Genomic DNA, 24363 nt, shown 5'->3' with positions numbered 1-24363 from the left:
TGTTTTAGATCAGAGCTAGATTTTTTTTAAAAGGCATAATTAAACAAATCTGAAACTAGCTTAAATTTATTGTGTAGACCTTTACTGAGCATCTTACTAGGCTCTCTGTTCCTTCCTGTCCCCGAGAAAGCAACACTTTCAAAAGGCTTTACCTCTTTTTTTCCTACCAGCCACTAATATTGCTGCACACATGCAATACACTATCATGCAATCTCCTCTCATTCAAGAGAAAGGTAAGCAGTCAGGCAAAGCTGGAAAGAGGTTCTGAAGCTGCTGACCGGGGAGTGTTGCACTCACTCTAGTGTGTACAGCCCACTGAAGAATCAGCACAGTCATGTAGTTATTGTTTTACTTATGAACATAAATAAGGAAGGGGAGAGGGTTATCTGTCCTCCACTAACTAGTTGTAGGAAATAGCTTGGTTCAAAACTATGGCTTTGAGTATAGCAGCATCTAAATGTCCCAACAGAGTAGTTCATCCTCTCAGTGGCAGTTCACAAGCCTACTAAATCAGTGATCCTCTACAAATGGTGGAACAGTGGACTCATGCACCTCCACCATCACATGTGATTGAAGATGTAGCCTATAAACTATGCCTCACTGTCTGACAAGTGTATGAACTAGTCCCTTAAAATGGCATTACCATCAAGATAGTGTGAACGAGAGAAGTTGTCTTACCACACATAATTTGATTAATAAATAAATTATGTCTAGTAAGACAACTTCTCTCGTTCATACCATCTTCTACCACTTTGTTGTGAGAAAATTAAGATGGGGAGGCAGACTTTAGGCTTACAAAATCTACTCTGGTTTTCTAGAACCCAGAAGAGAACCAGGAAGAAAACAGTGGTTGGGGGAGGGACACAGACATACAATTAGAATTAAGAAACTAGGTGCCTCTGAGCATATGCTCAACCCAAGATTCCCACCCACCCCCACCCAATACCAGAACTGAGTTCACAGTCCTTTCACACAAAAAATCCACTCTTGACTTTCCCCTCAAGCTCTCTTTCAGCAGCCTATTTTTTTTTACTTTTGGGAGGGGGGGTATTTTTATTGTTCCTATGGCTAAATAACTGGGAGTCAGAATCTACTCTGGGTGCAAAGCATCCAGAAATCTACCAGTAGATCCTGATCTAGATTTTGTCCATCTCCAAATTAAAAGCATAGCTTTTCTTCATGTCAACTGGCACGGTGTCTGAATTCCTTCTCTCATTGGTCTTGCAACTTCCATGGACATCTATCAGCTATTTTCAGCTTTTTCCTATATGTAAAAAAAGTAATGGGGTGGGGGGCACCTTTGCCACAACTGGTTTAGACTGATATGCATGCCTGTCTGCAAACAGCAATTAAATGCAAAATCCTGAAACCTCTAACTCTGGCCTTAACACAAATGGTGCTCCCTGAAAACCAAACCTTGAATCATTTGTAATTATTCACTGGCTCTCTCAGTCACATTAACTACCTAGCTATCCCATTCACTACACCTATACCTCTGTGCGGCACAGGGGTCCTTCTCTTGCTTATCTCTTTAAGCCACTGATCGTGCCAACTGTGTAAAAGGTTAACTTTGTAACAGACATGCAGGAACAACTTGTCTTGAACAAACAGTACTCTTAGGGCACATATAGTGAAGACAATTATACTCTGTGCAAAAACAAAAAATCTGCACACCAAGAAAAAAGTGAACTAGGCATTCATAGGTTATGCCTCTTTTGCATAATTCTGTTTAACTCGCCAAACTATTATTCTGAACTGCTTTTTTACCCTCTGCATTGTGCAAGTTACATGCACCCACTTGATAGGATAAGAATCAGTTATATTATTGGGATATATTCCTCTGCATGGCACAGAAACTGCCTACCCTCCAGTTATGAGCACTCTAACTTACCTCAGACTTGGCCACAGACATGAGGTTTGCAGATCCCTTCACCTAATGAGAGCTAGAAGCAGTAGTTTCTCTTCCCCCGCCCCTCTAATTTGAGATACTTACGACTCTGCATGCACTGAAATGCAGAAGACAAAGAGCTCTACATGTACTGTGAATGTTGATCAACTTATTTGTCTCTCATTAGGATGCTTTCATAACCACATAATGGATGCACTTTATAAGAAAGTGCATAGACAAAGACAGTCAAAATCATCCCCTTCTCAAGATTGCTTTGAGAATATGCTGTTCAAGTTCTAGTGGGCTTTTCATGCAGCCCAGAAATCAGCTGATATAGTGTGTAAAATATACCATTAAAATAATTCCTCAAGCAACCCATTAAATGCTTCCCTCAAATGAGAAGTTGCATGGCTTGAAAGGCACTTCAAATTATCCTGGCCCATGAAGAAGAGTGGCATAGAAATGGGCTAGGAAAGTGAATGACACAGACAGTTGGCCAAATATAACCTGAATGGGGAAGGGAAAGGGATGAAGCAGTCTGAAAGGTGACTGGCCTGCTGAGGAGTTGTTCTACTCCCAGTCTTCAAAGTAGATCACAGGCATCTGTAGTGCTACTGTGAGCAATTTTTAAAAATGCAGAAGAGGGCAAGTGCAGGCAAAAGGGTATTCACATGTGATTTTTTTTTAAACCGACTATGCTTTTTCCATTTTCTATTAAATGTTTCAGTGTGATTAACAACTATTCAGTTTTATTCCAAGCGTCTTCAAATCTCACAACTGTTAACTTCTTTCTAAATATTTCCATACTGTTCCAAATTGTTGATTTAGTACTGTTACCTCATAATGGATTTGGGGTGTGTGTGTGTCTGTCTGTCTGTCTGTCTGTCTATCTATCAGACGTATGCTACCACAAAATGCCCACTCTGAGGGAAGGCAGAGTCAACAAACTGCTTCTTTAATGCTGGCTCAAATCAGAACACTGAATATTATTAAAATAATATTCACAGTTAGAACAGACTACAACTATTGTTCCCTGCTCAGACCTAATTTTTAGATGTTCCATTTTAGTTTTTCTTGGTTGTTTCAAAGCATTCTTTAGTTAGGTTTACATATTTAACTTCTCCTCCTCGGAAAAGGTCAAGCAAATCTAAGACTTCTTGCAGCTACATCTTTTTAATTGGTATAGTATACAGCCCACTTGAGAAATATATTTGGCACAGAGGAGCCCAAGCGCTTAGTTGCTCAAAAACACACTGTCTTATTTATCCCTCCCCACTAGGAAGGTTTCATATCTTTCCATATATAAAAGCTAACATTATTTTCAGTTCCTGGGATAAAGCCAAGTTTTGTCATTTTCAACTACTAGCATTTGTACACACTAGTGACAGAAAAGCTAAACTAATTTAAGGCTCAACATAACCACAATAAAACTAGCTGAATATGTATTTTAAAGAAATAAAGTCAACTAAAATTAAATATTACAAAGTCACCACTTTAAACTGGAGAAGTGGATTGATTTTGTTGTATTAAACTATCACACGCACACATTAAAGCAACTAATTAAAAGTGCAAAATATTAATATTTTTAATATTATACCACTGAATAATGCAGTCCAACTGCAACAGACAAGAGATTATACACCATCTTAAACATGTTTATGTAGAAGTGAATTCCACCCAAAGCTTGTGGGACTTACTGTTTATTAACACTGTAGCTTAAACTATACACAAATAGCTACTAATATTTAGCAGTCACAGAGGAATCTGACAATTACAATATAAACAATATTTGCATAAGTAGTGCAAGCTTTTTTTAAAAAATGAAAAACTTTCTTTTTAGATTTTAAATTGGAAATGTTAGTCGTTTTAATCAGCATAGCCTGTCCCAAGTGTTTAGAATGGAGAAGGACAAGAAAATAGGGATATGCTTGAAATACGATTCAGCACGCAAATCGCGGGCACATCCCTTTAAAACAGAGATTACACAGCCCCTTTAACACTGAGGAGAGCAGGTCCATACCTGCTCCTCCTCCATCAGCAGTGACAGCATGCTGGTAGGGCATCCCCCACCTGGCCCTGTGCTATGTCTGCATGCACATGGCCTCTGTACATGCGTGATGTCACACAGGGGCATCAAGGAGATACCCTGCCGGCACGTGTTCATAGCTGGGGGGCAGCACAGCCATACAGAAGTAATAGTGAACAGAGGAGGAGCAGGTATAGACTTGCTCTCCTCCATGTTAAAAGGTGTTGTGTAAGTCCTTGGTTTTAAAGGGATGTGCCTGCAATTCGGATTTCGAATCATGTTTCGAGCACATGCCTACAAGAAAAGTCAATATGTATTGACATATAGCATTTAAAATGTATCAATTAAATCAGTTGATAGATCGTAAAAAAAATAAGAACATTAAACCAGGATCATACAAGTGATTTACAAAAGTTACACTATACCCACTGGGAAAACTTCTAACAAAAATACAGGGAGACAAAACATGTACTTGATCTGGAGTTCAGCTGAAGGCTATTCAACTGCTTCATCCTACTCTCAGTGTAAAGATAAAGTGTGCCATAGAGTCTGTGCCAACTCCTGGCAACCACAAAGCCCTGTATTTGGTAGACTACGGGAAGGGTTTACCATTGCCATCTCCCGCCGTATGAGATGATGCCTTTCAGCACTTTCCTATATTGCTGCTGCCTGATATAGGTGTTTCCCATAGTCTGGAAAACATACCAGCAGGGATTCAAACCAGCAACCTCTGGCTTGCTAGTCAGAACTGTAGACTATACTTCAGATTCTTAGGTTACAAAACAGTAGCTTACATACTGAGGAAATTTACGCAAAGTAGTCCCATTAAAATTAACAGGACAAGTTAAGAATTTAACTTGAGAAGAGAGTGCTACTGTCTCGTCATGTTCATCCACTGCACAGCACACTGGTCTTTTATATAACTCAAGCTGGTCTAATTTAATCACATTTATATCATGCCCTTTATCTAAGGAGACTGGGGCAGTACACTTGGAGCTTTCCTCAGCTTACCTGTTATTAGTGCTTGCTGTGCACTCCAAAGTCATTCTGTGAAGCACTGAATGCCTCACATCTAAGAATGCTGGCCAATATCCAGAGCAACATCACATGTGGAAGGCTGCTACGCTAGCTAGCTGAACTAAATCTGAAATCTGGGTGCCAGAATAGCACTGGGGTGTGCAACAGTTACACAACTGGGACATGCCCCATTTGTTTAAATGGGAACTGTTGTGCAAGAGTGCTATATCACTTTTCTTCTGCAAATCCCCTTTTTAGCACAACTAAGCCATCCTCTTGTGTCCATGCAACTCTGCTTGTTCTGCATGCAGTTTATTGCTCATTTTTAGCAACTCATTTTGCTACACCTTCCTCCAATGAGCTCAGGGTGGTGTATATAGTTGTATGTCCCCACCCCCAGCTACCTTTTTATCCTCCCAACAATCCTGGGAGGTTGCTTAGGCTGGAAGAGAATGACTGGGTGAGCTTCATAGCCAAACAAGGATTGGACCATGGGTCTCCCAGATCTGAGCCCAATATTCCAATTGATACAATAGCCTTATGCTTACACTGTGACCAGGTGAGCAGTTGCAACGGTAGGGCCTACAAGGGCATATTTAGTAAAAATACTGCCACAGATGCCATTAAAAATAAATAACTCAAGTTGATGTTACAGCAGAGAGAGAAAGAGTTTCCAATAATACACGAATTCTGATGGTGGAATTCCCAGGCCCCACAACCAAGAGGCATTAGAACATGGGGCAAGTGCCCCAGGTAGCCCTATGGTGGTGGAAGCCCTTTAACTGGATTCCCAGCACTGGGGTGGGGGCAGCTGGGTGGCACGGTAATATTCGGGAAGGGGCAGACAGGGAGTGACAAACTTTTTCCTGGGAAGGTCATGCAGGTTCTGGAGAAAACCAGCCCACACAGAACTTCTCCCATTTAATTATTCATTTATCTATCTATCTGTCATATTTATATACTGCCTGATAAGTATATAAGTATATCTCTAGGCGGTGTACACAATTTAACACAACAAATATAAACCAGGGTAAACACAATTAAAACAATTTCACAGAATAAAAAGTTAACAATTTCATGGTGATAAACACAATTAAATGCTTTAAAATTAATTTCAGTTAAAAGCCTGAGAAAACAGGTGTTCTGAGGGTCTTTCTAAAAGCAATCAGAGATGGAGATGCTCTTATTTTGACAGGGAGCATATTTCAAAGCCTTGGGGCAGCCACAGAGAAGGCAGGTACTGAGTTGCCACCAAACAAGCCAGTGGCAACCGTAACCAGACCTCTCCAGCTGATCTCAATAGACAGGGTTCACGACAAAGAAGGCACTCACATTTGAGAGAAGGGCTTCCCAGGAAGAAGTCCATCACTCCTGCCTACCTCCCCCCGCAAACTCCCAAACATCACTGCGCCACCAGCCGCCCAATGTTGGGAGGCCAGTTAAAGGGCCACCACCACCAATGGGCTACTCAGGGCACTTGCCTCACACTCTAATGCTTCTTGATGGTGAGCCCCAGGAATCCTGACATTGAAATTTCCTGTTGTCTGACTTGCACAGACCTAATAATTACTATTATGGCCTATAGTTTTAGCAACATAAATAAGCTAACTACCACTACTAAACATTAAACATCTCTAGATCATTAAAGTACCACATATTTGTATGATCTAGTATCTTACAAGTCAGGTATTGAATTTTAAGTTCTATTACCATATGTCTCGATGGTTCCATGATTACTACTATGAGTATTTATATACCGCTTTCCTCCTCAAGGAGAACTGTCCTCCTTTCTATGAACATCCTCTTTGACAAAGTGGAAGGAGAAGAAAATAGTTTCCATCCAAGTAGCCTCTTAAACTCTGGCAAAAGCCCCCAAAATCCTCTTCCTCTGTCTCAGAGAATTCCTTCAAACCAAGTATCTGGTCATCTCAATTTTCTTACAAAATCTCTTAAGTAGTACATATACAAAACATCTATTTTAATGACAGCAATTAGTATGAAAGGGAATACTAAGTATGATTAGTTGTGCCTTGACCTCCATTATTAGGTTTGATGGGCTCACACACCACCTTCTCATGCCAGGACCTGTCATACAAGCAAAGAACTTTAGGCAGGCTTCTCTCCATCCCACATCTTCACCACCAACACAGACACTCTTTTTGGTCTCCCAATTTCTCAAATAGAAAACAAACAAGCCACACAGTTAGGCAGCAATACTAAGCACACTTTCCTCAGAGTCCCAGTGAACCCAATGGAATTTACTTCCAAGTAAGCATGCACAAAAGCAGACTGCAAATTTGGCAACACTCAACAGCTCATCACCAGTGCAAGTGTGTTCCATGATAGATATGTCCATAAGATTAATGGAGCAAACACTAGATCTTACATACACACAACCAGAGTTGAGTTCTTAAAATAAACATATTTTCTCCTTTCTTACACCTCTGAAGTTCAGTAAAGTTTACTGAATAACACCTCTGTCTCAAAGACCAAGAGAAGTCAGTGAACATGGCACTGATTTCCAAACATAAATAGAACAAAGCCGTTCCACATGAAGAGAGATTTTAACTCTTACTGCAAGGAGGTAGCAACTATTATTTCTGTACTTAATGCTAACTTTTAAAATATGTTGTCTTACATACTGACTAAAGCCATGCATGCATCATTTTTCGCACAAGCAGGGGGGAAGGGACAATTTTTACCAATCCTCCCTTCACTCTGCTGCCCCCTGAAAATATATCCCCCCAAGGAACTTCAGTGACATAGTTTCATGGAGCATCAAGGGTATAAGTGGAAAGAGGGAGGGATTAGCAAAACATCCTTCCCCCCCTTCTGCATGCAAATTGTTATGACATGCATATGACATTAGTCAATTTTTGAGCCTTATATATTAAATGCAAATGCCTAATTAATGCTTAAATCCAGTGTAGAACAGGAAGCTACTCCTCCCTGCAGTGCTACAGTCAAGGATACACAAGGTTGCACCTTTGGTAGTCACTTCTGCCAAACATACACACCTCCACCCCCAGTACACTTTCAAGCAGCAAATACACTACTGCACAGTCATCAAGGGGTATTTTGTAATTCCTTTGAACCATATCTTCTACTCAGGAATTTATAAAAACAGAAGCCCTCTGTAGAGTGTAGAAACAAGAAAGGAGGTTTAAGATCATGCCCATCCTCTCTGGCATTTAAACAGTCCCACTCTTATTCCTCATCTCTGCACTCTACAGAGTTCTTTTGCCTCTTAAGCTTATGCACAATTAGATAGTTCCTGAACTCAATCAGCAACACAGTAGTTTTAACTTTATGCTGTGACACAGAACAACAAAAGCAAGAAGAGTCCTGTACAGCCAATCCCCTAAGCCATTAATTATTTGGACATAAATTGAATAGTAGCTTAAAGTTATACACATTTCTTTTCAGTGTCCTCGTACCAAAACAAGTGCATCAGAGGTCCCTCAAGGCCATTAACACATAATTGTTAGTTATAATTCAATAATGTATACACATATTTTCAAAGTGTCATTGTTATCCCAGCATCTTCTTCATTTTGCAAAGCTGCCAGGTTATTTTACTACCATACATTAGGGATATTCACAGAACCGCGGCAGAGAGGCTCGAAGGCAGCAGGGGTCTCTCTTTAAGAACAAGGGAAGGTGCACTTATCCCTCCTGCCGCTTTTTCTCCGCCAGCATCCGTACTTTTGCAAAGCCAATCAGGGTTGCAGCATATCTCCCTGGTGCCCCATTGCCCTCGTCTTCTGGGTAAGTGCACCCTCCCCTGCTCTTAGAGAGAGACCCCCACCACCTTCGAACCAGCGGAACCACCGGTTCGTGTACATACCTACCCTACATTGCAGCACAGAATTAAGATGTCTCTGTTTACCACTAAGAGCAGGAATTACTCAGCTTTGCACTTCCAGGTTTTGTGGCACTTAAAGTTGTCCTAATCTGAACTCTGCACTTCAGCATTTTTCCTGCAACTGAATTTCTCTGTGTTTCTGAAATATCAAATGATGCAGGGCTACTTCACACATTCCTATTCTTCTTTAACAAAACAATCTCTGTGGGAAATACACAGAAGTTTAGAGTTCAACATATAAGGAGTAATGTAGGTGCGTTCAGGGTGGCCAAAGATATTGAGGTGCCTGGGGTGAAACACCAAATGCTGCCTTGCCCCATGATCATTGTAGTGGCCATCTCTTTTTCAAAACTGACCTTTGCGAGCGTTGAAAGTGCTGTGAGAAAGAGGGAAGGTTGGCAGCAGCCTTCTCTTCTCTCCTTGCAAGCTTTGCAAGGAATATGCGGCGAGGTTCTCCTTGCAAAGATTGCAAGGGTCAGATTGCTTCCAAAGAGCTGCACAGGTGGCCAAAGTTGGGACAACTCACCACCTTGTAAGTTACTCAATAATGTGCCACTTTGATGTGGCTGCTTCACTTTGCCTCATGAAAGGGCCGCTTTTGGGTGAGTTTGTTTTGACACCAATTGGCCAGCCAACCCTTGAAGATGCTGCCTAATCTAAGTATTAATAACAGAAACCCTACAAAAACATGCATAGCACTTCAGACAAATACAGTAAGCTGGGCTTTCCTGGCTTCACAAATTCTGGACTGCAGGATGTTTAGCAATAGCAATAGCACTTACATTTATATACCGCTCTATAGCTAGAAGCTCTCTAAGCGGTTTACAATGATTTAGCATATTGCCCCCCAACATTCTGGGTACTCATTTTACCGACCGCAGAAGGATGGAAGGCTGAGTCAACCTTGAGCCCCTAGTCAGGATCGAACTTGTAACCTTCTGGTTACAGGGCGGCAGTTTTACCACTGCGCCACCAGGGGCTCTAGTCAGCACACCAAGATTTCACTGGTCAACATCCAGTTTAATGCCCAGAACATATTTTCTGATGCATGAGGAAGGGTTGATTATCTGCAATCTGATCCTTACCTCTGCAGGTGCCTGAGTCTGCTGAAGATGTCCCTGAGGTCCCACAACCCTCAGGGAGATATTTTTGGCAGGTATAGGGGCTTTCACAAGGACGGTAGAAATCAACCCTATGATAGAAAATGCTGTTCTGCCAGTGTACCATTAGTCTGGATGTTAGCCACTGTTTGTCACTTAAGTAATGTAATATATCTGACCTCAGAATCTTTAAATGTAGTATTGTAATCCTCAAAATTTGTATCAGAAAATATATTAAAAATCATTGATCAGCTCCTGAAGCATTTTATCAGATTTAAGAAAGGTAAAGGTATAAGTAATGAAGCTTAAAAAATCAAATTTAAATAATCTCTTAACACAATTTACCTACCTTACAAAGAAAAAAAAAGAAAACCAATTAAACACACAACTGGAGTACATCATTACGAGCCCCATCTAACTCATGATTTATTTTATTCATCATTAAATATTTATTTCAAATGAGACTGTTTTAAATGCACGAAGATTCAAAATTTCAGTACTTTCTCCACTCTGTTGACAACCTGACTATCCAGATTCAGGCTAAATTAGCTGCCATCTAACTCCAAAGAGATAGTTGTCATTCTACTATCCTGACTCCAATCTGATACTTAGTCCTCATCTCAATAGTTTTAATAACTGGACATGCATTGTGCAATGCAAGGCTAACTCATCCTTGGTCTAAGTGAACAAGTCAGTTGCCCTATATTAGGTTTCTTTCATGTTACTAGAAACCTTCCTGATAATACAAGCACATCTTCAGTTTAAACCTGCATTCAAATACAACTCTCATTTCAACTCCATGAGAAATTGATTGAGAAGGCAGCATCACTCATTTCAACACACATGCATTTTAGGACATACACTAGTCAAAAACCTGATTAATCTGAGGATACAGAAACATGACAGTTACTCTAAAGAATTCATGGAAGGCATTATTTAGAACACTAACTGAAAAGACCAGGTGACCTACGAGTTATTCAATATTTTTTATTTTTAAAAAATCAAAATTAAAATTCCCAGTGCAAAGAGAATGCCATTCTTTCTTAGAAAATCCTTTGGTTTTTATTCACTTATAGGAATTTTGGGACCTTCCATCTGAATTATTTTGTCATTTATAGCAACTCTAATCTTAGATAAATATTTTGTAAAATGCATCAATCTTTGTTTCTCTCTTCACCTCTGATAATTCTAGTCATCATATAATCTTAATATATAAGGACCACAATCTCGGGGGGAGGGGGGGAGACAGCAATTTACATTATTCAAATGGTTTCCCTTATTAGCTCACAAAAACTAGCCTTTCAAGATTACTATTTAAACCATGCTTTACATTTATCATTTTTAAAAAATACTGCCTAATATGTAAATCTCTAGGCAGCTTTGCAATCCATACAATCCTATCATATTGAAACACTCTAAGCCAATTTAAGTTCCACGGATACAAGGGCACAAGGCTACCTAACCAAGAGTTATGTACTTTTATTTAGAAATAAATTCCACTGGGACTTAGCTGCTAGTTAATATGTTTAAGATTTCAGCCTAACCGACTTGCAGAGTACTACAACTGAGACGGATCTCACGGTTCCATAGAACACACGAGTGTCTGCCCATCTCCACCACCTCATTTTCTGAATGTATACCGCACTAGTGCGACTTATTACCTGTCAAGTAAATGATCAGCAACAAGCATCATCTCCAACACGAGCCTAGCACAAGACAGACACTCGTTGGCCCCCAGACGCCCCTTGCACCTGCAGTGGAAGCGCTGGACACCACACACCTCACGAGGAGACGGAGCCCCCGAGACCAGTCACCCGGTGACATTGACATTACCGTCGAAACCAAGAGAGCTGCCCGGCCAAAGAGATCGTTCCGGCGGGTGTTTATTTACCCCGGCCGTCTTCCTCCTCTCCCCATCAACAGGAGCGTTGCACAAGCAAAATATGGAGCCGCCGCAGTCCCGCTTCCAGGCAGCCCATCCCTCCTGCGCTTTGCCCGTTTCTTGCCATCCCCTCCCGCTGCCCAAGCGGATGGACACTGCTGGAGAAGTCAGCAGCCAGCCGCCCTTCGCTTGCCTTCACCCTGGCGGTGCCAAGCCTGCCGCCCACCCGGCCAGAAGGAAGGGAAAACGGAGAGCGCGCGCGTCTTCCTCTGCCCGTGTCTCCGGTTTGCCAGCTGCCGCCGCAGCTCTCACGCCCAGCCGAAGAAAACGACCGCAGCCCGAAGCGAACCCCCGAAAGGAAAGCGCTGGGTCGGCGGGGAGAGGAAGAGCCGGCGGCGGGAGATTCCGCGCTCACCTTCTTCATGAGGCCCAGCCGCCTGCGGGTGGCCAGACGACAGCAGCCCCGAGTCCTCCTTCCCCGCTTGGCCGAACCGGAGCTCCCGTCCCGAGAGCGGCAGCCAGGCCTCGCTCTGGGCCGGACTCTGCTCAGGACAACTTCCGAGGCCAAGCGGGCAACTCCTTCCGGGGCAGCGGGGAGGGGGGCGGAGCGGGGAGCGAGCCCGAGCAAGGAGTGTCGGTCGGTCTCCCTCGCGTTGGGGCTCCTCGCCCTGCCCAGCGGGAGGGAGAGGGGGACGGAGGGAGGCAGCCACCCACAGACGGCCTACAGGCCTCGCCTTCGTGGGCGCCACCTTTCGCCGTTGCTACGCAACGCCTGGCTTGTGCGGGGATTTTCTACGCCTGAAAATCAGCACACAGCAGAGGCAGGAACTGAAAGGAAAAGCGCATATTCGTGGGAGAAGAAGGAAGCCTAGAAAAGGGGCTGCCCGCCGCCTGTGGTCCTGCATGTGAAGAGAGCTGGCTTCCAGATGAGGAGGCGGCGGCTAAGTGGAGGGCGCTCAGATTCAGCCTGCAGTCAAGCAGCCGCCGCTTAGCAGCAAGTTCTCGGGTTGGTCGTTTGGAGCAACTCCTCGACTTTCGGGCGCTCCATGTTGACGAAATCGCACGAGACGAGTGCTCGTTTTTGTCTCTTCATTCACAACAGAAACCAAAGCCGACCTAAAACAGATAACTGCGGTTTTATCCGTATGTCATCTTCCATCTGATAATGATTGTGGTTTTTAATCTGACAACTTTTTTTTGTTTAATTTAGTTAATTTTATTACATTTATTGTATCTTGTGTCTATTTTATTGTTGTTAGCTGCCCCGAGCAGTAGTGCACTGGAGGGGCGGGGTATAAATATTTTAAATAAATAAATAAAGGTGTACTCTTGTCTACAAAAGTTTATGCCACAAAACTTCACTGATACATGAGAACTACTTTTTAAAAAAATAATAATTAATTAATATGTCGGCAAGGATGTGAGAAAAGGCTGAGCTGCTAATATAATTTCACTGGAATTGGCCCCTTAACTAATATCCATATTAGTTTATTTATCATATTTATAGACCGCCTGAAATGTGCATCCCCTGTACAACAAATATAAAAACAATAACATGATTAAAACCATTATGATATAAAACCAATTAAAATTAATTAAAGGCCTGAGAAAACATGCATCTTAAGGGTCTTTTTTTAAACAGCCAGAGATGGAGAGACACTGACTTTAACAGGGAGTGCATTTCAGAGCACTGGGGCAAGCCCAGAAGCAGCCTGGTCCCAAGTAGCCACCAAGTGAGCTGGTGGTAGGGGAGCTCCCCAGATGCTCTTAATAGGCTGGAGAGGGTTTATGACAAAGGAGGCGCTCTCTTAAATACCCTGGACTCAAGTCCTTAAGGGGTTTATAGGTAATGACCAGCACTTGGTGTGGATTTTTTAAGTTCCAGTTTTACCAATATTTGTTCGCCCAGTTACATCAATAGGACATGCAGCCCAAACCTATGGATATTTGCTCAGTCACTCTTGAGTTCAATAAGCCCTCCTCCCAAACAAATCTCTGCAAGTCTATGCTCACTTAATTTGGCTATAGTTCTATACTCATTTCATTTGGTATATGGCAGCTGCCATATACCAAGTGAGACCATTGGTCCATCTAGCTCAGTATTGTCTACCCAGACTGGCAGCAGCTTCTCCAAGGTTGCAGGCAGAAGTCTCTCTCAGCCCTATCTTGTGTCCGCCAAGGATGCCCACTGAGCCCATTACTTTATGTTTTTGCCCTAGATCCGATCCTGATCAGGATTCAGAGAGAACCCCATCTGCAAGGACTCTCAGTCTCTATCCCTCCGCCCTGCGAGATCTTCCCGGGAGGGAGGAGGAGGGAGAGTGATGGGATAGCCGAACCACCTGTCCACTCAGAACCGCATTCTGAGTTTAGGGTAAAATTTGTAGCTCATGCCGATGATGTTACATTACTGTTATCGGATGAAAATGAAATCTCTGTAATACTAGACCTCTTCTGGGAATATGGCAAGATCTCGGGCTCAGAATTAAATGCTGACAAAAGTGTATTTGTTAAAATGGACCCCGGACGCAAGCAACTTTCGCGCCTACCCATCTCTGAATGTAAAAGCGAAGGAGCCCCAGAGTCCAAACTGAAGTGGGTAGATACAGTAAACATTTTGGGGATTGAATATGGGATTAAGGAAAAAGTCTGGGGGGAAAATTGGACAGATTGGGAAGAAAAAGTAATGCTTAAAATCACCATGTGGAAAAAATGAAGCCTTGCCATGTTCCAGAAAGCGGTTTATATCCAGACTTACCTCATACCCCCGGTGCATAACCTGGCGGTAGTCTATCCTCCCCCGCTCGATCTCCTTCAGAGAGTTGAAAACCAGATCTGCCATCTAGTATGGCACACAGCATCCTTCCCTTTGGCCGGTGCGGTAGCATTTAAGGAGGTTGAGTGGGGAGACCTAGCCCTACCTGCCCTGCAACCCTATTTTGTAACTGAATTAATGTCCTACAATTTTGGAAACTGGATTTTCGTGAATGTCCATAATATGTCGAACCTCCTGCAAAAAACCTGGGTCTCGCTTTTCGCTTTGTGTTGGTGCAAGTCAGCATGGGGCATAGCATGGTGGGGGAAAGGATCTTTCAATGGTAATATCACACAAGTATTAAAAAGAGAACACCCGGACTACTTGAGAGATTTGTTATTCACACTTAAAAAATGGAAGGTTGAACCGGATCTATTTAAAGGATCCTCAGTTAAGCAGCTAAGGAAAACAATTTATGGAGAGTTTCTAGAAGTGGGTTTTTAAAAACCGGATTTAGAACGTAAACGCTACAAACACCGCACCTCACAGTACTTGTTGCAACCCGATCACCCTATTGCTCTCTTTAAGGAGAAAAAAGTCCCTTTCCATTTATGGGAAACAAGGTGGCACTTATACCACCAAGTACTGTCACTTAATGCAGCTAAGCCATGGTTCCCAGAGGACAAGCAAGAGTGTCCTAAAATCACCTGCAAACAGAAAGCTAGAGAGCTAGGCAAAACATTCAGGGAAACCCACTCACATTTCTTTAAAGAGTGTGTGGTAGCCAAAAGAGTGTGGAAGGGAGTAAACAAGCTGTTAGAGTGGCCTGATTTGGAAAAACAGACTTGGGAAGAACTAACCTCGGGTTTGAGCAATAGAACCTCTTTTCGAGGTCCCAGAAATAAACCTTCAAGGAAACGGGATGGAACGGGTGCCCTCATAATAGGGAATTGGAATGTTCCCCGTCTCATAATCAGGTTAGTAAACCTGTATGTCATTTATGCAATGGTCCTGCATAGGAATAGGGAGGGAAGACGCAACCAAGAGGTTCACGCAGATGAGACAGTAAATCTCTTCTGGAAAGGTTTGTATGGTTATGTGCAAAAAGACAAGAGTATCTCTTCTAAACAGCAATGGGATAAATTGTGGAAATGGACGTTGGACGTAACCCCCCCAATTACCTTATGTGCCTTGAAATCCCCCACCCCCGAGTTACAGTACTACCTGCATATACTTCATAACCTTGTGGGTTTCCAAATCCTTGTGTGTAAATCTTTGTAGATATATCATGTACAAGGGTTTCCAAATCCTTGTGTGTAAATCTTTGTAGATATATCATGTACAAACAACCACTTTGTATATAATTGTGCTTTGGAAATGTACTGTATGCTTTGGTAGTTTGTTGGTTCAATTAAAAAATAATAAAATCTTGTCCTATCTTGGAGATGCCAGGGAGGGAACTTGGGACATGCTCTTTCCAGAGCAGCTCCTAGCCCCATCCCCTACGGGGAATTTCTTACAGTGCTCACATGTAGTCTCCCATTCAAATATAACCAGGACAGACTGCTTAGCAAAGGGGACAATTCATGCTTGCTACCACAAGACCAGCTCTCCTCCCTTTTACTTTCTACTTAGTAGAAAGTCTAGTAGAATTCACTGGGATTCAATGCCAAGTAAATATTCATTGGATCAGGCCACTTAAGAGCCTTATAATATGTACCCATTATTATTTTGTTTCAGGTACCTGATCTCTACTTGCAAAGATCCCATCAGACCAACTAATGGTGCAGATGGATAAATGTCCTACTACAGGTTAATTGTGATATTCTCTCACACTTTCTGCATTTTAAAAAATTGCTATGTCTCTGGGACTTTATGTAATCTGAGTAACACCAACAATTTTGCAATCCAAACCAATTACAGTGTGAAAGCTCATTTACGATTTTATACTAGTTTGTTCAATAAAAGAGATCTTGTTAGCTCTGTGTTTCCAGCTCCTACATTGTTTTTTCCTGTACTTGTTTATAAAGTGTATGAAGGAAAATGTCCTGTGTAGCACTGGAATGTGGACAGATTTGAAGAAACTGTCTGGCAAAGCTAGATTTTTGTTACACATAAATGATTTTAAAGCATATCTTAAAATTATACAGACTTGTTCATGTAACAGTGTTACCAGTAGTAAATAATACAACATTCAGCACACAGTTCACATCCATGTATTAGCTGAGGTGTTAATCGTCCCACAATATCAGCCTTTGTTTATTGGGAATGAAATTTAAAAAATAATTTTCCAGTATTTTAGCTGTCAAATCCAATGCATGTTTACTCAGACGTAATTCCCACTGTGTTCAGTGGGGCTTGCTCCCTAGTAAGTGTGTTTAGGATTGTATTTTTAACATTGCATAGTGTGTGTGTTTAATTGTGTATAATGCAAGTGAGTAGTCTGCTTAGGCCTCTTGCTCTGCATCCTGAGCCTAACCGTGTTTACTCAGAAGTAAGTCCGATTGACTTCAGTGAGACTTATTTCCAACTAAGTATGCTTTGCACTGCAGCCTTAAATTGCTCACGTATCTGTGGCTTTGTGGTTGGGGCCTGCATTAGCTTCTCTTTCTCCCAAGGCATCTCAATCTTGACCTGTCATGGCCCTATTATTCCAGTCCTTGCACTCTTATAAGAAAGAGCTGCTATTGTGTGGTGCTTTTGTGATGGAGATTAGACTGCATAGACTACATATTTTCACCTGTGACCCATATTGTTTTAGAAAGTAGCCAACCCTGTAGTCTAAAGAGCAGTCAAGCAGCATAACTTGTTTTTACACAGTGGAATATATCTGTTAAATAAATTGTTCCCTATTCTTTCCCATGTTCTCCTTTAGTTAGCAGGAGTAAGCTTCATTCCTCACCAGATAGTTTCCCACAATCCTTTGTGGACACATTTCTGAGAGAGGCACTTTTCAAAAGAAAAACAGGCTGATTTTAAAGGGGTATAAGCACCCTCTGCTTCTAGTATGGACCCCACACATCTCTGGCCTTTTATCAATTTCACCAAAACAGTCACAGGCAAAAATAGTTACAACTGAGTATGGAAGCAGGTAACTTTCCATACCTGATATTCACCATTGCACAAAGATTGTGGCCAGTCTACTCTTTCTGCTGAATAGGTTATTCCCAGACAGCTAGGGATGCACTTCTGCTACATGATAAATGGTACCAAGTCTGGAGCTGTGTGACATTTTAAAGAATCCCAGTGCAGGGAGCCAGGAAAGCCACCTCTCTCCGATGAAAGGCTCTGAAATGATTGCTCTGTTTTTGTTTTTGTTTAACCTGAAGCTTTGCCCCATAACTTATTTAGCACAGCGGTTAATCCTATCCTTGGGAAAGGTTTAGGATTTGCACATCATGAATTGTTTAACATTCTCCCTGTTATCTGGAGGTTGTTAAAATCATGTTGACTAAAACAGGAACCCTGTGAAACCAAAACAGAGTTCTAAACGATTGATTGATTGATTTCTAAACAGTAAATGTGCAGCAATAAAATTTCTCTTGTTATGAAAGGAGATATTGTGGCTGACATCCTGACTAATGAAGACTCTGCAAGGGCACATCAGGAACACAGCTCCCCTAGTCCACCACAAACACTGTTCTGTATGGAGCTTCTGAGATCGGGGACACATGTTTCTGATCTTGCAGAGTGCTTCCAGAGCATGAGCAGTGCTCAGAGGTGTTAAGTCCTGGGTCACAACACCACATGAACCGGAGAACTGGAGGAGTTGTAGGATGGCTTCCAACATGTCCCTGCAGTGAAGAGCCTCCTTACATACACCACTCATTAGGCAGGATGTCAGCCAATATTTTCACCGCTGAATGTGCCGTTCAGATGCAAAAGAACCGGCAGATTATGCAATGCATGAAGTCTGCTCCACCTGTCAGCACTGCTCCACAAATATTTCCCCCGTTATAAATAATACGAATACATAAGGGCTTTGATGATGAGGTATTATCTAGACAGAGCTGTACATGAGATATCCATCCCTGCTTCTGTAATTGCCTCCTTTCAGCATTTATGATGACTCATCCACAAATGTATCCTCCTAACTGAAAACTGGTAGAGAAGACCTGTCTGCTGATCAAACAAACCTCTCACTTCCTCGTGTGTTGCCTCCAGACTCTCCTTCATTCATTTATTTAACACATTTATATACCACCCAAAACGCAAGTCTCTAGACTCTCCTTCAAGGCTGCTTGAAGGCCCTCATTAAACTGCCTCTGCGCAAAGTCTCTGCTTTCTGCTGGACTTACTGTTGGGACACTGACTTCTTACAGGAATGGAATTATTTGGTCCATCTTGGCTCACTCAGCAGCTCACAGTTTTCTCTCCAAGGACATCATAATCCACTCCAAACCAGGGCTCAGCACTCCCCACTTCTGTATCTGCTGCATAGTTCAAGGGCAATGCTACAAGGTTTCATTTCCTTTGGATTAGAGAGCACTGGAGACATATTGGTTATTTGTAATATTTGTTTTATTTACAAATTTATGGATATTGGAAGCAAACAGATCCCTAAAAATAGACAGCAAAGCCTGTCAGGTACTAACAAGACACACCTCTTTTTCACAAGCTTTTAACTGAAATTAATTTTAATAACTTGTTTTATTTTATGAGAATTTTTAATTGTGGGTTATTTATTTATTTAACATATTTGTATACCATCTAAAACGCAAGTCTTTGGGTGGTTTACAACACCACAATAAAGACAAATAAAAAGGTTAAAACATTACAATTTAAAATTTAAAACATGAAAACTCTTAAAAACCATCCAACTATTAAAACAGTATCTAATTAAAAGCCTGGGTGAACACATGTGTCTTGACTTCCTTTTTAAAAGTTGTAAGAAATGGGGAGGCTCTTATTTCAGCAGAAGGCACGTTCTGAAGTCTCAGGGCAGTGATGGAGGCCTGTCCCCATGTAGCCTCCAGATGAGCTGGTGGCAACTGTAGATGAACCTTTCCAGATAATCTCAATGGGCAGTGTGGTTCATAGCAAAGAAGACGTTCTCTTAAATACCCAGGGCCCAAGTTGTTTAGGGCTTTATAGGTTATAACCAAAACCTTGTATTTTGCCCAGAAACTTATCAGCAACCACTGTAGATCTTTTAAGATAGGAGTGATATGGGCTCTCTGAGATGACCAAGTGACCAACCTGGCTGCTGCATTCTGGACAAACTGCAGTTTCCAGACTATGTACAGAGGCAGTCCCACATAGCAGTAGTCAAGTCTGGAGTTGACTAGCCGATGCACTACTGTTCTGAGGTCATTTATCTCAAGAAATGGACGCAGCTGGAATATCAGCTGAAGATGATAAAAGGCACCTCTGGTCACTGCCTCAGCCTGGGACACCAGGGAGAGTTTTGTGTCCAGAAGCACCCGCAGACTGGTTCCTTCTGGGGAAGTGTGACCCCATCCAGAACAAGCAGATCAAAATAATCTCTTGAGTTCTGACCCTGCACAATATTTGCAGAATGTCAACTATTTTTACTCTTTATCTTGTGTTTTAAATTGTATACACCACCTAAAGATGTACATATCAGGCAGTATAAAAATATGACTGATAAATAAGTGAGTAAAACATGGGTCCCTGTAGCCCCCACAAGCTGCAGATACATTCACAACTCAAAACCCTCTGCCTCTGAGTCCAAATTAAAATTCACAACTTATAAAATGATTTTATCTAAATAAAACTCAAGCACATGAATGCTCAAATCATTTTGTCTTGATTTGGCCAGGCATATGCTAATGTAAGCACTTACTGGCAAACCGTATTTTTTTGAAAGCAAATCTTTTTTTTTTTAAAGTTTGACCATGCTCTATTCCTTAACTGCTGTCTGTTTTCCTAAGGTGTTCACCTATTTTATGTTTTTATAAGTCTGTTGCCACCAACCAATATATCCATAGATGATATTAGGCTTCCCACAGATCGCAACATAATCCAGACTATAACTGTGCCTCAATCAGAAAGCAGGAAATAGACTACACGTTAAGAACAGAAAGCTCAACTGCGCTTCACACAGAGTTTGTAGAACCACACATCACACCGAAGTCTCATACACTCACAAATAATGCACACACATTATTCTCTCTCTCATGCATACAAACCCGATTTATAGCTGGAAATTAGAGCCATTTTTGGAAGGGTGGTATAGAAATAAAACATAAATAAAATAAGATAATAAATAAATGCCAAGTGGCAGGAACAAACAGCTGTTGCCATGTGGCTGCAGAGTTGGTGAAAGAACAAATAAGCAGAAATTATGCCACTAAAAGGCACAGGAAAACTCCCTCTCAGAGCTCAGTAATGCACATTTACCTGAGTAAGCCCCAAGCAAACAAAGAGTGGCTGACATCCTGCCTAATGAAGTACACGTGTAAGGAGGCTCTGTGGGGAGGCCCCACAAGCCCATGCACAACTGCCCCAGCCCCCCTACATGCTCACTGTTGCGCCAAAAGGCTAAGACTTCTGAGTACTGCTCATACTCTGGAAACACGTCACTGACCCTCAGTGACGTGTTTCCAATCTTGCAGAGTCCTCCCAGTGCACAAGCAGCATTCAGAAGGGTAGCCCTGTGGTACTGGGGGAGTTGCACGTGTAGGCTCCCTGTGTGTCCCCGCTGAGCCTCCTGACACACTTAGTTAATGTTAGGAACCTCAGAACATAGGAAGCTGCCATATACTGAGTCAGACCATTGGTCTATCTAGCTCAGTATTGTCTTCACAGACTGGCAGCGGCTTCTCCAAGGTTGCAGGCAGGAATCCCTCTCAACCCTATCTTGGAGATGCTAGGGAAAGAACTTGGAAGCTCAGAAGCTCTTCCCAGAGCACCTCCATCCCCTGAGGGGAATACCTTACAGTGCTCACACTTCTAGTCTCCCATGAAATGCAACCAGGGCGGACCCTTCTTAGCTAAGGGGACAAGTCATGCTTGCTACCATAAGACCAGCTCTCCAGTGGGACTTTTTTCTGAGCAAACCTGGTTAGAACACATGCATGCACATGTGCACGCACACGCGTGGACAACACACAGGGCACAGAATTTGTTCTCTTTGAAATATGAAATGATATGATATCATTGATATGAAATCCTTGAGACCTTCACAAAGGGGCATAAAACATACAGGTTACAGAACAAATATGCTCTTGTTCTTGCATACAAATGTATGCACACATACCTTCATGTGTGCAGGGTACAGAAATACACCAAGGTTGATCTCACCAAACCCACTGCTTATTGTCACTGAGATGCACCGTAGATGCTATTCAAAGTGTGTGGGCCTGGCGCTCCCCTACCTTTAGCCTTTGTGCACCCATGTATGTATCTGCATACATGTTCAAAAGGATTAAAAATACATTTCCCCCCTCTGGGTATTGCTAAACATGCCCAGAGATTTAAGACTGGAGACCAGGCAAGGATGGGCAAACCCCAAAGGTTTGCATCACACCTTGGGACCCTACTTATAGGGTTAAAAGGAAAGAATTTGTGTGAGCAAGGGCTGGGATTTGGTTAGCTCCTATCCCTGAACAGTTCATCTCTCAGTTTCTTCTGGAACCTCAGTTGCAAAAAAACCCCAAAAAACCCTGAAGGTGCAGGGAGAGGAGAATGGAAAATGTAGTTAATGTTTCCTAACAATGTTGTCATGTTTCTGTATAATTCAGTTCCGTTTTATTTAAGGTATTTCATTCCTCCCCACATGATTACTGTTACTTCTTGATGATTTACTTTCTCTAAGGAACTTTATATAGGTATCTAATTACCAGCCACAAACTATGAAATATTATAAGTGAACATCATTAAATATTATGGCTCACAAGCTGTGCAGGATAATACAGATGGTTCAGCACTCCCTGTACCACTGTGAATATCTAAAAGATTGCTACCATGTTGCAGAAGAGCCCCGTTTCACTGGGACTTAAAACTGCACAATCACACCAATGTGACACTACAGCCATTATTTCCAATGGGCATTTTTGTGCAACTGTGATTGCACAATTTTAAGTCACCATGGAACAGGGCTATTGCACACCAGAGGAAAGGTTTTAGATATTTGTAGTAATGTGGGAGGTGCTGAAACATGTCATTACCCTGTGCAACATAAGAGCCATTATTTTGAAGTATGCCCCAATGACTTCAGGGAGCTATACAGACATGTCTTAGAAGTTTAGGACCAGAATATTACACTTGACACTTCCTGTACATGTTTAGGATCAGAACAAAAAGTAATGAGACCTGTTTAGGATCAGAACAAAAAGTAATGTAGCTTTGCAAACTACAGCCATCACTCTGAACTTGGTTGACTTGCTCGTGCTGTAAAATCTCCTAGTTATGTTGGTATCCATCTATTACAACAGCTGAACCACTGTTTTTGGCTCCAGATCCAATCAACAGCAGATGAGATCAGTATCAGGGGATGTTGGCAGCTTTCTCACCTACCCACACACCAGTCCCTTCCACAGCCCAGCTGAGCCACACAGGAAGCAGCACCATAATTGCTGCGCCAGCAAATGCTTCTGGTCCCATCATCATGATCCTATGAACTGCTTGTTCCACAAAGCAATGATTAGGATAAATCCTCAAGGGATCCTATATAGATAACAGATGTCAGTGTTCCCCCAACAAGCTTGGGGGCATGTGGCAGCCCCTAAGTGCAGCTCCCTGACTAATTGTTTATTGGACCTATTTTGGCCAAAGCTGAATACTTTGAAAGAGCCTCTGGCACCATGCAGAGAGGACCATTCTCATGGTGCGGTGCTATGCTAGCCCAGCGCTGAAGGGTGCTCCTTTAAGAGATGTGGAGCCCCCTGGAGCCTTCGCACCCACGACCTTGGAAGGTGTGCACAGAGTGCTGGGAAGGGTAGTCCTTCCTAGCGTTTCCCCCTGAGCTCTGCCTCTCTTAAAGGGCCCTCCCAGCACTGAGAAAAGCACAGTACCATGTAGAAGTCAGCACAGAGGGAAATGGCTCTCCCGTTTGTTGCCAAACTGGCTCCCATTTGAAAAACAGTGAAGATCACTGATGTATGTACTGCGTTGCTGCCTTCTATCAAATCAGCAGTAGCATTAGAATGTCTTCTTTGCTTGAACTGTTTATTTTTGCTCACTTGTAGTGTCTAGTAGACAAAAGTCACCATATAAACACCTCAACATCAAACATCTCAACATAATAATGTACAAATAGATTTTTAACTGTTGACACCATTTTATTATGGGCCTTGAAAGAACTTTCACCCTCCTTGCCAAAACTTCAATACATGTTCATAAGAAACACATCAGTGACTTTTTACACAGCTGCCACCTGGTGGAGAATGTATGGACTTCATATTTAAAACATCTCACTACATGACTTCAATAAAAGATTACCTCAAATTTAACCTAGTATTAACCCTGCTGTAATTAGTTTTAGGAAAGTGTATAGTATTCAAATACAAGTTAAAGTAGAAAAGATACAGGCAGTTTAGGAACCAATTCCCTAGAAAAAACACAAAGCTGGATCCAGTTTTATTTGTGAAAGGACTTCTAGGGATGTGCCTGAACCTGTTTGGAGGCCCTTTTTCGAGCCAGTTTGAAGAGTTTGACGGCAGGGGAGGGTGCACTTACCCATCCCTCCACTTTCCCCCTGCCAGCGGTCACTGGAAAACCGGTCTGGCGGGGCGGCAGTGTACCAGTTCCCCCGCCAGTTCCGTGCACATTCCTAAAAACATTGGATTCAGCCCACAGCCACTATATATTTACCTAACCATCTCAAACGCTGCAGATAGCACATATCACCACTTCATACTTCAGGAA

The 24363-nt window shown here is 42.3% G+C and overlaps 1 protein-coding gene and 1 long non-coding RNA gene across 3 annotated transcripts in view; one reads left to right on the top strand and one right to left on the bottom strand.

The window, feature by feature from the left end:
• The window catches only part of FRS2 (fibroblast growth factor receptor substrate 2), a 61405-nt gene extending 49053 nt beyond the window's left edge, over positions 1 to 12352 (bottom strand). For both annotated transcript variants that reach the window (XM_053252593.1, XM_053252594.1), the window contains exon 1: positions 12193 to 12352. The gene's annotated coding sequence lies outside the window, so the exon portion shown is untranslated. The remainder of the gene's footprint in view (positions 1 to 12192) is intronic.
• A 40-nt stretch (positions 12353 to 12392) lies between these two features.
• LOC128326193 (uncharacterized) lies at positions 12393 to 16511 on the top strand. Its single transcript, XR_008307882.1, has 3 exons — positions 12393 to 12920; positions 13997 to 14151; positions 16273 to 16511. It is a non-coding gene; the product is annotated as an uncharacterized LOC128326193 (long non-coding RNA).
• Positions 16512 to 24363: the final 7852 nt, after the last annotated feature.

The sequence above is a fragment of the Hemicordylus capensis genome, chromosome 5 (genome assembly GCF_027244095.1).
Source record: "Hemicordylus capensis ecotype Gifberg chromosome 5, rHemCap1.1.pri, whole genome shotgun sequence".
NCBI classification, from domain to species: domain Eukaryota; kingdom Metazoa; phylum Chordata; class Lepidosauria; order Squamata; family Cordylidae; genus Hemicordylus; species Hemicordylus capensis.
Note: the sequence above shows the minus strand (reverse complement) of the source record. Positions and strands in the feature narration are given on the sequence as shown.